This window comes from Ranitomeya variabilis, chromosome 3 (assembly GCF_051348905.1).
Source record: "Ranitomeya variabilis isolate aRanVar5 chromosome 3, aRanVar5.hap1, whole genome shotgun sequence".
In the NCBI taxonomy this organism is placed as follows: domain Eukaryota; kingdom Metazoa; phylum Chordata; class Amphibia; order Anura; family Dendrobatidae; genus Ranitomeya; species Ranitomeya variabilis.
The window spans coordinates 727,468,447-727,484,551 of NC_135234.1; positions in this window are offsets into that span (position 1 = coordinate 727,468,447).

Genomic DNA, 16,105 nt, shown 5'->3' on the forward strand with positions numbered 1-16,105 from the left:
AACTATGGATTTGGTAATGAGGCATCTTATAGGCACCCCTCCATTACTAACCTCTGGTCAGCAGCCATAAAACAGATGACATCAACCCCACAACCATTACCCCACTTCCCAATGCATCAGGGCAAGTGAGCAGAGCCAGGCAAAGCACCAGGATTGGTTCATCTAACAGATGCTCCTTTTCTGGGGTGGCTGCGGGCTGCCACTTTTAGGCTGGGGGGCCAATATCCATGACCCCTTACCAGTCTGAGAATACCAGCCCACCAGCTTTTTGCTTTAGCTTGGCTGGTTGTCAAATTAGGGGGGGACCACACTCCAGTTTTGTTAATTATTATTTAAATAATTAATAATACAGTGTGGGACACCTCTATTCTTGATAACCAGCCATGATAAAGCTGACAGCTGAGGGTTGCAGCTGTCTGTTTTACCTGCTCTGGTTATCAAAATTAGTAGAGACCTCACAGAATTTTTTAAAATTATTTATTTATAGCACAGGTACCGGCTGATCAATACTCCCATCAGCGGCGTCTGCTCTCGCTGTTATCAACAACAGCAGGCATAGGGTGATGAGAGTAATACTCTCCCATCAGCCGACATCTGTGAACGACGGTAACCTTTTTACCACCGGTCACAGCTACAGTCATCTGACAACGTGGGAACCACAGCTCTCAGACTGGCTGTAAGGATCTTACCGTCCATTAGAACCACTGATGTTTCTCGTGCTGTCATGCACACTTTCTTACTGTTTTCTCACTCCCTCTATACTCTATCATCCTGCCATTTTATTTTTTACTCTCATATCAATGACATTTTGTTTGAGACTCCTCAGTGCATGCTGGAAAACTAAAACTAGACATCATCAGGGAGCAGAGGCTGCGGTCACTGTGGCAGCTGCTTTCCTCACCCTGAAATGAAGCGTCAGTAGCAACGTTCATTTCATGGACTGGGAGTGGGTTGTCAATTCCAACATCTCACTATGAGCTACATGATTACAGTGCTAGATTTCCTTTGAATGCAAAGTGACAGTGCGCTTCTTTACCAGCTCTAATGAGAAGTGATGAGCTGGCAAGAGAGTGCTCTGCCAGTGGCATTGAAAAGGAAAAAACGCAGCACAAATGGAGAACAGAGCCTAGACTCGTCCTGAAATACTGATAATGTCTTTTTGGAGGCTGGCCTCTGCTCTCACCTATTCAATGCGCACTGATAGTGCATTCTCTTGCTGGCCCGCCGCTTCTTACCAGGGCAGTTAAAAAATAAGGAAATAAAAATTAAAAAATGCAAGTTCGTTATACCACATCCGTAAAAGTCTGATCTATTTACCGCTTTACGACCTTAGACATATTCATACGTCCAGGTTGGGAAGGACTTCCCGACCTTGGATGTATGAATATATCCTGTCGATTTTGCGTGCACAGAAGCTGTTCAGCTTACATAACAGCTGACACTCAGCTCTCACTGCCAGGAGTTCCTGGAAGTTTAACCCCCGAAATATTGTGGTTGATTTCAATTTAGAAGGCGGGGAGAGAGTGGGGGCTTCACTCTAATCGGTGCCCCTGTAATGTCATCATGAGGGCCTGATCGCTGCCATAGTGACTAGAGGTCACCAGGCTTTAGCAAGCTTGTTAGACCATGCCCAGTGCATGGTCTGCAAAGCTTGTGTGAGAGCAGAAGTGATTGGTACATTGCAATACATTATTGTCTAAGGGTCACTTCCGTCTTTCTGTCTGTCCTTCTGTCTGTCTGTCTGTCACGGAAATCCCAAGTCGCTGATTGGTCTTGGCTGTTTTGCCGTGACCAATCAGTGGCGGGCACAGTCCGGCGGCAAAATGGCCGCTCCTTACTCCCCGCAGTCAGTGCCCGCTCCATACTCCCCTCCAGTCAGCGCTTACACAGGGTTAATGGCAGCGTTAATGGACCGTGTTATGCCGCTGTGTAACGCTCTCCGTTACCGCTGCTAATAACCCTGTGTGACCAACTTTTTACTATTGATGCTGCCTATGCAGCATCAATAGTAAAAAGATCTAATGTTAAAAATAATAATAAAAAAAATAAAAAATAGTTATATACTCAACGTCTGTCGGCCCCTCGCATCCAGAACAGGCCTTTCCCGCTCCTCGCGACGCTCCGGTGACCGCTACATCATCATCTTACGAGACCGCAATGCACTCTTGGGACCGGAGCACGCGAGGAGCATCGGTAAACGCTTCGCCTGGATCCGGGGGCCAACGGAAGGTGAGTATATAACTATTTTTTATTTTAATTCATTACTACGTGGGCTGTGCAATATACTACGTGGGCTGTGTAATATACTACGTGGGCTGTGCAATGTACTACATGGGCTGTGCACTGTACTACGTGGGCTGTGCAATATACTACGTGGCTGTGCAATATACTACATGGCTGTGCTATATACTACGTGGCATATGTTATACACTACGTGGGTTGTGTTATACACTACGTGGGCTGTGTTATACACTACGTGGGCTGTGTTATATACTGCGTGCATGGGCTGTTATATACTATGTGAGCTGTGTTATATGCTACGTGGGCTGTTACAAACTACGTGGCTGTGTTATATGCTATGTGGGCTGTTATACACTCTGTGGGATGTGCTATATACTACGTGGCTGTGCTATATACTCCGTGGGCTGTGTTATATACTATGTGGCTGTGCTATATTCTCCGTGGGCTGTGCTATATACTCCGTGGGCTGTGCTATATACTATGTGGCTGTGCTATATACTACGTGGCTGTCACGGGGAGACTAGGTGGGCAAGAGCTAATAACCCGGGCCCCTGCAATTTCCCTCAGACTAGGGACATCCTGACTGACCCTCTACCTAGAGTTTACAATGATGGTGTGCATGTCTAGGCCTCGACCCTCGCCCTGTCTCCTGTTTCAACCCTAGGCTGAAACAACTGCCCACCACCCAGTGAAAAGATCATACACCAATACCCACAGTTAGAACAGACAAGGATAACGGAAAATATACACCACGCCGCAGTCACTCAGGAATACACTATAAATGCGCAGGGCAAAATAAATACAAATATAGCAAGGAGTAAATAAGACAAAGGGAAATACACCACCAGCAACGATACTCCAACTTCTAGCTCACCACTCCAGACCAAGATAACAACGCGCAAGACAGAAGCTATAATCGGCGACGCCCAATGTTCAGGAGAACTATTTGAAGGCAATGGGCATGGCCCAGCTTCCAATCCGAGCATCAGGTAAATTAACCCCGGACCAGCTAGATAAAATCTAGCCAACGCCAATGAGCAAATAGTGGTCAAAAGCGGAATTACCGCTGTCTGTCGAACGACCTGGTCTGAACAGCGTCCGACATGACAGTACCCCGCCTTCTACGAGGGACCCCAGGGCCCTCACGGCTTATAGGACCCGGCTTGTCTGGATGGCGACGGTGAGAAAACCTGACCAGCCGATCCGCATGAATGTCAGAGGCTGGTACCCAGGACCTCTCCTCAGGCCCATAACCACGCCAGTGTACAAAGTACTGTAAAGTGCGGCGCACTACACGAGAGTCAACCACCTTGGAGACTTCAAACTCCAAATTACCATCCACCAAGACTGGAAGTGGCATAGGCGCCGCGTCCACAGAACCCACCACCTTCTTTAAAAGAGACCTGTGGAACACGTTGTGTATCTTATACACCGTAGGAAGCTCCAATCGGTACGCTACTGGGTTAATGACGGCGGTGACCCTAAATGGACAAATAAACCGTGTACCCAATTTAAGGGATGGTATTTTGAGTCTTATGTTTTTTGTGGATAACCACACCCAGTCATCCACACTCAGGTCCGGACCTGGCACACGCCTACTGTCAGCCACACGTTTGTACCTAGCACCCTCACTCAACAGGCGCTGTTTAACTCTCCTCCAGACTGATGACAATTGTGCTCCTAACTGGTCCTCCTCCGGAATGCCGGAAGAGCCCCCCTGACTCAAAGTACAAAATTGAGGATGTAGCCCATAAACACAAAAAAACGGAGACTCCCCATACGACTCCTGGCGGTGATTATTGATGGCAAACTCAGCCAAAGGAAGGAACGTAGACCACTCCTCCTGGTTATCAGAGACAAAGCAGCGTAAATACTGTTCCAAATTTTGGTTCATACGCTCAGTCTGACCATTTGACTGAGGATGAAACGCCCAAGAATGAGACAACTTGATCCCCAGCCGTGAGCAAAATGCTTTCCAAAATTTTGCCACAAACTGAGTACCCCTATCAGACATGATGTCAGACGGAACCCCATGAAGTCTGACCACCTCCTGCACGAATACCTGAGCCAGAGTCTTAGCATTAGGCAACGATGGCAAAGACACAAAGTGCGACATTTTTGAAAACCGATCAACAATCACCAAGATGACCGTGTTCCCAGCTGAGGAGGGCAAATCAGTGATGAAATCCATGGAGATTTCCATCCATGGCTTACTAGGTACCTCAAGAGGAAGTAGTGTGCCAACAGGACGGGAGCGGGGCGTCTTAGCCCTAGCGCACGTGGTACAAGCTGACACGTATGACGTATGAGACCACGTCCTGTTGGATCTTGGGCCACCAAAACCGACGTGACACCAACTCCAAGGTACCTCTAACCCCTGGGTGGCCAGCCAGGACAGCATCATGATGCTCCGCCAAAACCTTTAGGCGGAGATGAAGCGGTACAAAAGATTTGTTGATGGGAAGCTCAGATGGTACCTCCTCCTGAGCCTTGGCAATCTCAGCCTCAACCTCGGTAGTGAGAGCCGAAACCACAACACCCTTTTGGAGGATGGGTACTGGATCCTCCCGAGGTTCTGCCCCTGGAAAACACCTGGATAGAGCATCCGCCTTAGTGTTTTTAGACCCCGGTCTGTAAGTGACAACAAAATTGAACGGAGTGAAAAACAATGCCCAGCGAGCCTGCCTGGGGGACAGACGCTTGGCTGACTCCAAATACAGCAGATTCTTATGATCGGTAATAACAGTAACCTGATGTACCGACCCCTCCAAGAAGTGTCGCCATTCCTCAAAGGCCAACTTGATAGCCAACAACTCCCTGTTGCCGATATCGTAGGTAAATTAACCCCGGACCAGCTAGATAAAATCTAGCCGACGCCAATGAGCAAATAGTGGTCAAAAGCGGAATTACCGCTGTCTGTCGAATGACCTGGTCTGAACAGCGTCCGACATGACAGGGGCTGTGCAATATGCTACGTGGCTGTGCTATGTACTACGTGGAGCATCGGTAAATGCTTCGCCTGGATCCGGGGGCCAACGGAAGGTGAGTATATAACTATTTTTTATTTTAATTCTTTTTTTTAACAGGGATATGATGCCCACATTGCTATATACTACGTGGGCTGTGCAATATACTACGTGGGCTGTGCAATATACTACGTGGGCTGTGCCATGTACTACGTGGGCTGTGCAATGTACTACGTGGGCTGTGCAGTATACTACGTGGGCTGTGCAATGTACTACGTGGGCTGTGCAATGTACTATGTGGGCTGTGCAATGTACTACGTGGGCTGTGCAATGTACTACGTGGGCTGTGCAATATACTATGTGGGCTGTGCAATATACTACGTGGGCTGTGCAATGTACTACATGGGCTGTGCAATGTACTACATGGTTTGTGCAATATACTACGTGGGCCTTGCAATGTACTACGTGGGATGTGTAATGTACTACGTGGGCTGTGCAATGTACTACGGGGTATGTGCAGTGTACTATGTGGGCTGTGCAATGTACTACGTGGGCTGTGCAATATACTACATGGGCTGTGCAATGTACTACGTGGGCTGTGCAATGTACTACATGGGCTGTGCAATGTACTACGTGGGCTGTGCACTGTACTACGTGGGCTGTGCAATATACTATGTGGGCTGTGCAATATACTACATGGTTTGTGCAATATACTACGTGGGCTGTGCAATGTACTACGTGGGCTGTGCAATATACTACGTGGGCTGTGCAATATACTATGTGGGCTGTGCAATACACTACGTGGCTGTGCAATATACTACATGGCTGTGCTATATACTATGTGGCCTGTGTTATACACTACGTGGGCTGTGTTATACACTATGTGGGCTGTGTTATACACTACGTGGGCTGTGTTATATACTGCGTACGTGGGCTGTTATATACTACGTGAGCTGTGTTATATGCTACGTGGGCTGTTACAAACTACGTGACTGTGTTATATGCTATGTGGGCTGTTATACACTCTGTGGGATGTGCTATATACTACGTGGCTGTGCTATATACTCCGTGGGCTGTGCTATATACTATGTGGCTGTGCTATATGCTACGTGGCTGTGCAATATGCTACGTGGCTGTGCTATGTACTATGTGGCTGTGCTATTTACTACCTGGGCTGTTATATACTACGTGGCTGTGCTATATACTACGTGGCTGTGCTATATACTCCGTGGGCTGTGCTATATACTCCGTGGGCTGTGCTATATTCTACGTGGCTGTGCTATATACTGCGTGGCTGTGCAATATACTACGTGGATGTGCTATGTACTACGTGGCTGTGCTATTTACTACGTGGGCTGTTATATACTACGTGGCTGTGCTATATACTACGTGGCTGGCCGCGAGCAATCATTGACAGGCGCAGTCCGGACGAATCCTGTGTATAAATTGCATTATTCTAAAATCTTCATAAATAAACTACATACATATTCTAGAATACCCGATGCGTTAGAATCGGGTTACCATCTAGTACATTATAACAGCCATCAGAAGACTGAAAGTCCCATAGATGGACCAAATAAAAAAGTAAAAAAAGAAAACAAAAACAAAGCAAACAAAAATATATACAGGTCCTTCTCAAAAAATTAGCATATAGTGTTAAATTTTATTATTTACCATAATGTAATGATTACAATTAAACTTTCATATATTATAGATTCATTATCCACCAACTGAAATTTGTCAGGTCTTTTATTGTTTTAATACTGATGATTTTGGTCTACAGCTCCTGATAACCCAAAAAACCTGTCTCAATAAATTAGCATATTTCAACTGTCCAATCAAATAAAAGTGTTTTTTAATAACAAACAAAAAAACCATCAAATAATAATGTTCATTTATGCACTCAATACTTGGTCGGGAATCCTTTGGCAGAAATGACTGCTTCAATGCGGCGTGGCATGGAGGCAATCAGCCTGTGACACTGCTGAGATGTTATGGAGGCCCAGGATGCTTCAATAGCGGCCTTAAGCTCATCCAGAGTGTTGGGTCTTGCGTCTCTCAACTTTCTCTTCACAATATCCCACAGATTCTCTATGGGGTTCAGGTCAGGAGAGTTGGCAGGCCAATTGAGCACAGTAATACCATGGTCAGTAAACCATTTACCAGTGGTTTTGGCACTGTGAGCAGGTGCCAGGAAGCATGAAGTGCTCCAAAATCTCCTGATAGCTAGCTGCATTGACCCTGCCCTTGATGAAACACAGTGGACCAACACCAGCAGCTGACATGGCACCCCACACCATCACTGACTGGGTACTTGACACTGGACTTCAGGCATTTTGGCATTTCCTTCTCCCCAGTCTTCCTCCAGACTCTGGCATCTTGATTTCCGAATGACATGCAAAATTTGCTTTCATCAGAAAAAAGTACTTGGGACCACTTAGCAACAGTCCAGTGCTGCTTCTCTGTAGCCCAGGTCAGGCGCTTCTGCCGCTGTTTATGGTTCAAAAGTGGCTTTACCTGGGGAATGCGGCACCTGTAGCCCATTTCCTTCCACACCAGACTCAGTCCACTGCTTCCTCAGGTTCCCCAAGGTCTGGAATCGGTCCTTCTCCACAATCTTCCTCAGGGTCCGGTCACCTCTTCTCGTTGTACAGCGTTTTCTGCCACATTGTTTCCTTCCAACAGACTTACCATTGAGGTGCCTTGATACAGCACTCTGGGAACAGCCTATTTGTTGAGAAATTTCTTTCTGGGTCTTACCCTCTTGCTTGAGGGTGTCAATGATGGCCTTCTTGACATCTGTCAGGTCGCTAGTCTTACCCATGATGGGGGTTTTGAGTAATGAACCAGGCAGGGAGTTTTTAAAAGCCTCAGGTATATTTTGCATGTGTTTAGAGTTAATTAGTTGATTCAGAAGATTAGGGTAATAGGTCGTTTAGATAACCTTTTCTTGATATGCTAATTTATTGAGACAGGTTTTTTGGGTTATCAGGAGTTGTAGGCCAAAATCATCAGTATTAAAACAATAAAAGACCTGACAAATTTCAGTTGGTGGATAATGAATCTATAATATATGAAAGTTTAATTGTAATCATTACATTATGGTAAATAATGAAATTTAACACTATATGCTAATTTTTTGAGAAGGACCTGTATGTATTGTACCCATAAATAAGTATTTTATGGGAAAATAAGTACACTTTTGGTATCACCGCATCTTGAACGAACCAACCTATAAAACTGTCACACTAGTTAACTCCTTCAGTGCACACCGTAAAACATATTTACAAAACGTGGCAAAAAAACTATACTTTTTCATCATACTGCCAAACAAAAATTGGAATAAAACGCGATCAAAAGACGAATGTAAATAAAAATAATATGTCTAAAGACGTCATCTTGTCCCTCAAAAAACAAGCCGCAATACAGCTCCATCAGCCGAAAAATAAAAAAGTTATATCTCTTAGGAATATAAAAGCAATATAAAAATAGCAATATAAAAATAATTTTTTCTATAAAATAGTTTTTACTGAGTAAAAGCTGTATCTTTGTAATCGTACTGACCTGAGGAATAAAGCTGCCTTATCAATTTGACCACACATGGAACGGCATACAACCCTCCAAAAAAAATTCCTGAATTGATGTTTTTTGATCATTCTGCCTCCCAAAAATTGGAATCGAAAGCAATTAAAAAATGTCATGTGTCCAAAAATGGTACCAATAAAAATATCAACTTGTCCCACAAAAAACAAGCATCAACATGAATCTTTTGGCAAAAATATGCAAAAATTATATCTTTCAAAATATGACAATGCAAAAACTTTTTTTTCAATATATAGCATCCTTTAGCGTGTGACAGCAGCTAAACATAAAAACCCAATATACAGTAAATCTGGTATCGCTGTAATCACACCGACTTGATGAATTAAGTCGCCAAATCACTTATACTGTAGGAGGAGCGGAGTAAAAAATAAAAACAATTATTCATCTGTTGTTGATTTGTTCATTCTGCCTCCCAAAGATTGCAGTAAGGATCGGCTCACATTTATACTGTGCTCTACGCTGAGCCCTTACACAAGGGTTTCTGTGTAAATATGTGATTCAAATGTAAACACCGGTGGAAGACTCCCTATAATGAGGCAGATGAGGAAAGTGAGGACGCTGTCTAGCCTATGATCCAGCGGTGTCCGTCTTTTTTAGGTGTGCATAAAAGTGGAGTCTGTCACAGTTTTGTGCACATCTGAAAAGATGGATCCCTCCTGGGTTTCATCCAAATCAAGTCACTTGGAGATTTAGATAGAAACCCCAAAGTAAGCACTCAGCATAGGGCGCCGGATAAATGTGATGCCAAACATTATGTTAAATGTTGCCAATAAAAGCTTCAACTCAATCCACAAAAAAAAAACAACTCGCCACACAGGTTTGTCATCTGTTAACAGAAATATATGGGGGCTTCCATGTTACCGGTAGAACAAAGGCTCTGGAAGAGCGCTATGGTTCCTCGTTTCTCAAAAGAAATCCAGGGAATTCTGCACTCCCTAAGCCGGCGCCGGCGCACTATGTCCCGGAACACAGCGAAATACTTACGGGACATACTGCGCCGCACATGCGCACTAATGCTTTTCAGCTTTGCCCGCAGTTGGGCAAAGCATACTGCGTGTGCGCAAGGCAAGATTGCCTTGCGCAGGCGTGTACTACGGAGGACAGAGCATGAACTTCAATCCAATATTGCAGCCAGCATGCAGCCAGCGGGTAAGGAAAGGGTGAATTAAACACCCGAAAACCCCACCCATATGACCGAAAACCGGTCCCGCCAAATTCTGGTGACAGGTTCCCTTTAAGGACTATGTCAGACACAGGGAGTATACTGTTGGTTTATTATTTTTCTTTTTTTCCAGATGATGGCTTCGCTTGGATTACCAGTGTAATAAAGATGACAAAACTATGTGATGTTTTATTTCATTAAAATACTTTATTCTGCATGTGTGTGTGTTTTATTAACCCCTTCACAACTATAAGATTAGCAATGGTAGGTATCTTATTGACGCCTCTCCATTAATAAGCTGGCTTAATGTCACCTTACAAAGGTGACATTAACCCCTTATTACCCCATATCCCACCGCTACATGCGAGTAGGAAGAGAGAGGCTAAGCGCCGGAAATGGCGCATCTTCCAGATGCGCCATCTCTGGGGCGGCTGCGGGCTGGTATTTGTAGCTCGGGGGGGGGGGCAATATCCATGGTCCCTCTCTAGGCTATGAATATCAGCCCACAGCTGTCTGCGTAGCCTTTCTGGCTATAAATTATAGGGGGACCCACGTCACTTTTTTTTGGGGGGGTGCTCCTATTCTAATAGACAGTAAAGGCTAAATATGCAGCTGCGGACTGATTTTCATATCCATCTATTATCCCTCTATTAGGTGACCTGCCTGTGACCTCAGGTGCAGATTTGGTACAGATTTTACCTGTGTCAAATCCTGAGCAAATCCTGATGCAAAACTGACCATGGAAACATACCCTTATGGAGCCAAATCATCACTACACCTGTAAATAAATTCCCAAAGGGGTATAAGTTCTTCCAAAATGGGGTCACTTTAGGGGGGTATTCTGCAAACTATTTTAGGAAAATTGGAGCTCCAGGAGGCAAATAGCGCTCCGTCCCCCAAAGTCTCACTGTGTGGCTAAGCAGTACTGTACAGCCACATATGGGGTATTGCCACTTTTAGCAGAAACTGTACGCAAATGTTGGTGCCATTTTTACCCATTTTCCCATGTAAAAATGTAAAATCTGGAGCTAAAACAAAATTTTGGTGGTAAAAATTGAATTATTTTTTCTTCACCGCCCAATGGTATGAAATTCAGTGACACACCCATGGTGTCAATGTGATCACTGCACCCCTAGATGAATTAATTGAGAGTTGTAGTATGTAAAATGGGGTCACTTATGGGGGGGTTCTGCTGTTCTATCACATCAGGAGCTCTCCCAGTGGGTCATGGCTCCTGCAAACCACAACAGTAAAATCTGAGCTGTAATCTGGAGCTTCTTCCTTTCTGAGATTTCCACTGTGCTGAAAAGTAGTTCCTAATAACATGTAGTGTACTGGCGCACTCGTGAGAAATTCCTCAACATCATGATAGATTCATTTTTTCCTATTAGCCCTTAATAAAAATGAACAAAAAATGGGGCTAAAACAACATTTTAGCAGTAAAAATGTAATTATTCGTTCTTCACAGTCCAATGGTATAAATTTCTGTGAGGCACATGTGGTGCAACATGCTTACTGCACCCCTAGATGAATTCATTGAGAGGTGTAGTTTGTAAAATGACATTCCTTATGGTGGGGTTCTGCTGCTTTTACACCTCAGTAGCTCTGCCAATGTGACCATTTCAGCAAATCTGAACTCTAATATGATACTTATTCCCTTCTGAGCTTTGCAATGTGCCTCGAAAGTAGTTTACCCCCACATATGGGGTATCGGCGTACTCAGGAGAAATTGCACCATAAACTGTATGGTCCATATTGCTCTTGTTACCCTTGTAAAAATGAAAAATTTGGGACAAAACCAACATTTTTGCAGGGAAAATGTATTTTTTCATTTTCACAGTTCAACATTATAAACTTCTGTGAAGCACCTGGGAGTTCAAAGTGTTCACCACACATCTAGATAAATTCCTTGAGGGGGTCTAGTTTCAGAAATGGGGGGTTTCTACTGTTTAGCCACATCAGAGGCTCTCCAAACGCGACATGAGTCTGCTAATGATTCCAGCAAATTTTGTGCTCAAAAAGGCAAATTTTCCTTCCCTTCCAAGCCCCGCTGTGCACCCAAACAGTAGTTTTCCTCCACTTATGGAGTATCAGCGTACTGCAGGGAAATTGCACAACAAATTGTATGGTGCATTTTTTCCTGTTACCCTTGTGAAAATAAAAAGTTTGGGTTGGGGCTAAAGTAAAAGTTTTTTAAAGAAAGTAAAATGTTAAAATGTTTTTCTTACACATTCCATTAATTGCTGTGAAGCACCGAAAGAGTTAAAGGGAATCTGTCACCCCATTTTTCGCCTATAAGCTGCGGCCACCGCCATCAGGGGCTTACCTAAAGCATTCTCTGACCTTTCCCGTCACCTGCGCACTGCAGTGCTTTGCCCTCAACAGGGCAGATAAAGTACGCCTGCGCAGGAGCTGCGACAGGGAGCAAAGAAGAGGACGTCATTGCATGAAGATGGGAGGAGCCGGACCTGGACTGCGACACCCATCGGACCGGACCGCAGCGGGACCGCCCCTGAGTATAATCTAACCTCTTTTTCTCATCTTTCAGGTTACATCGGGGGCTTATCTACAGCATTACAGAATGCTGTAGATAAGCACCTAATGGCAGTGGCCGCAGTTTATAGGAGAAAAATGGGGTGACAGATTCCCTTTAATAAACTTCTAGAACGTGGTTTTGAGCACTTTGAGGGGTGCAGTTTTAAAAATTGTTTCACTTTAGAGTATTTTCTATCATATAGACCCCTCAAAGTCACTTCAAATGTAAAGTGGACTCTAAAAAAATGTTTTGTAAATTTTGCTGGAAAAATGAGAAATCGCTGGTCAACTTTCAACCCTTTTAACTTTTTTTTTTTAAATCATGTTTCAAAAATGATGCAGATGTAAAGTAGACATGAGTGAAATGTTATTTATTAACTACCGTATTTTTCAGGCTATAATACGCACTGGACCATAAGGCGCACCGCAAATTTTCAGAAGGAGAATAGAGAAAAAAATTAATGCATCAAGTGGGAATCCGTGTCCAGCTTGCACGGGGGGCGGGTCTGTGATTGGGAGCACTGATGGAGTTACAGGAGGTGTTCAGTGGTCTTACGATGATCTGACTCATTCCAAGCAGGTGCGGCAGGTTACCCGGAGGTCGATGGTGCGGGAGCTCAGTCAACATTTTGTGAAGCCTAAAGTCCTTACACTTCCATTGCTGCAATGCGGTGGCCTACGGGAAAATGGTGCATGCTCAAAATGAGATCTCGGCACCAAGATCTCGTCTCCCGAGATCCCAGGACGAGATCTTGTTGCTGAGATCTCAACCTGCACATGAGCTGCCTCTGGCGGCCATTTTCCTGGAGGCCACTGCATTACAGTAATGGAAGTGTGAGGACTCCAGATTTTCAGAAATTGTCGGCGGAGCTCCCGGACTGCCGAACCTGCCACACCAGCCTGGGATAGAAGTAAGGTCATCGGCCTGCAGTGTCAGACCACCGAACACTTCGTCTTCCCAGCCCAGAGCCAGAAGAATCGCCTGAATCCTGCTATCGCCACACTCCTGGTAAGTACATCCGGACAATAAGACGCACCCCCATTTTCCCCAAAACAATTTTGGGAAGAAAGTGCATCTTATAGTGTAAAAAGTATGACATTTTGTGTAACACAACTTTCTGATTTAACCCCTTTCTGTCATTGGACGTACTATTCCGTCCATGTGGGGTGGGCCCTACTTCCCAAGGACGGAATAGTACGTCCAGCGCGATCGGCCGCGCTCACGGGGGGAGCGCAGCCGATCGCGGCCGGGTGTCAGCTGACTATCGCAGCTGACATCTGGCACTATGTGCCAGGAGTGGTCACGGACTGCCCCCGGCACATTAACCCCCGGCACACTGCGATCAAACATGATTGCAGTGTGCCGGCGGTATAGGGAAGCATCGCGCAGGGAGGGGGCTCCCTGCGTGCTTCCCTGAGACGATTGGTACAAGGCGATGTGCTCACCTTGTACCGAGCGTCTCCTCCCTGCAGTCCCCGGATCCAAAATGGCCGCGGGGCTGCATCCGGGTCCTGCAGGAAGGTGGCTTCACTGCGCCTGCTCAGAGCAGGCGCCGGGAAGCCTCCCTTCTGTGCACGTCAGATCGGCGATCTGACACAGTACACAGCAAAGTGTCAGATCGGTGATCTGTCACTTTACTGTGATGCCCCCCTTCCTGGGGCAAAGTAAAAATGTAAAAAAAAATAATAATTCCTAAATAAATAATAATAAAAAAAAAAAATATTGTTCCAATAAATATTTTCCTTTAGCTAAATAAAAAACAAAAACAATAAAAGTACACATATTTAGTATCGCCGCGTCAGTAACGACCCGACCTATAAAACTGCCCCACTAGTTAACCCCTTCAGTGAACACCATAAAAAAAAAAAAAAAACGAGGTAAAAAACAACGCTTTATTACCATACCGCTGAACAAAAAGTGGAATAACACGCGATCAAACAGACGGAAATAAATAACCATGGCACCGCTGAAAACGTCATCTTGTCCCACAAAAAACGAGCCATGATACAACATCATCAGCGAAAAAATAAAAAAGTTATAGTCCTCAGAATAAAGCGATGCAAAAATAATTATTTTTTTCTATAAAATAGTTTTTATCGCATAAAAGTGCCAAAACATAAAATAATGATATGAATGAGGTATCGCTGTAATCGTACTGACCCGAAGAATAAAACTGCTTTATCCATTTTACCAAACGCGGAATGGTATAAACGCCCCCCCCAAAAAAGAAATTCATGAATAGCTTTTTTTTGGTCATTCTGCCTCACAAAAATCGGAATAAAAAGCGATCAAAAAATGTCACGTGCCCGAAAATGTTACCAATAAAAACGTCAACTCGTCCCGCAAAAAAGACCTCACATGACTCTGTGGACCAAAATATGGAAAAATTATAGCACTCAAAATGTGGTAACGCAAAAAACATTTTTGCAATAAAAAGCGTCTTTTAGTGTGTGACGGCTACCAATCAAAAATCCGCTAGAAAACGCGCTATAAATAGTAAATCAAATCCCCCTTCATCACCCCCTTAGTTACAAAAAATTAAAAAAATGTATTTATTTCCATTTTCCCATTAGGGTTAGGGCTAGGGTTAGGGCTAGGGTTAGGGTTAGGGCTAGGGTTAGGGCTAGGGTTGGGGTTAGAGCTAGGGTTAGGGTTAGGGCTAGGGTTGGGGCTAGGGTTAGGGCTACAGTTAGGGTTAGGGTTGGGGCTACAGTTAGGGTTGGGGCTAAAGTTAGGGTTGGGGCTAAAGTTAGGGTTAGGGTTTGGATTACATTTACGGTTGGGAATAGGGTTGGGATTAGGGTTAGGGGTGTGTCAGGGTTAGGGGTGTGGTTAGGGTTACAGTTGAGATTAGGGTTAGGGGTGTGTTTGGATTAGGGTTTCAGTTATAATTGGGGAGTTTCCACTGTTTAGGCACATCAAGGGCTCTCCAAATGCGACATTGCGTCCAATCTCAATTCCAGCCAATTCTGCGTTGAAAAAGTAAAACCGTGCTCCTTCCCTTCCGAGCTCTTCCGTGCGCACAAACAGGGGTTTACCCCAACATATGGGGTATCAGCGTACTCCGGACACATTGGACAACAACTTTTGGGGTCCAATTTCTCCTGTTACCCTTGGGAAAATACAAAACTGGGGGCTAAAAAATAATTTTTGTGTGGAAAAAAAAGAATTTTTATTTTCACGGCTCTGCGTTATAAACTGTAGTGAAACACTTGGGGGTTCAAAGTTCTCACAACACATCTAGATAAGTTCCTTGGGGGTCTAGTTTCCAAAATGGGGTCACTTATGGGTGGTTTCTACTGTTTAGTTATATCAGGGGCTCTGCAAACGCAACATGGCGTAGCATCTCAATTCCAGTCAATTTTGCATTGAAAAGTCAAATGGCGCTCCTTCCCTTCCGTGCTCTGCCATGCGCCCAAACAGTGGTTTACCCCCACATATGAGGTATCAGCGTACTCAGGACAAATTGTACAACAACTCTTGGAGTCCAATTTCTTCTCTTACCCTTGGGAAAATAAAAAATTGGGGGCGAAAAGATCATTTTTGTGAAAAAATATGATTTTTTATTTTTACGGCTCTGCATTATAAACTTCTGTG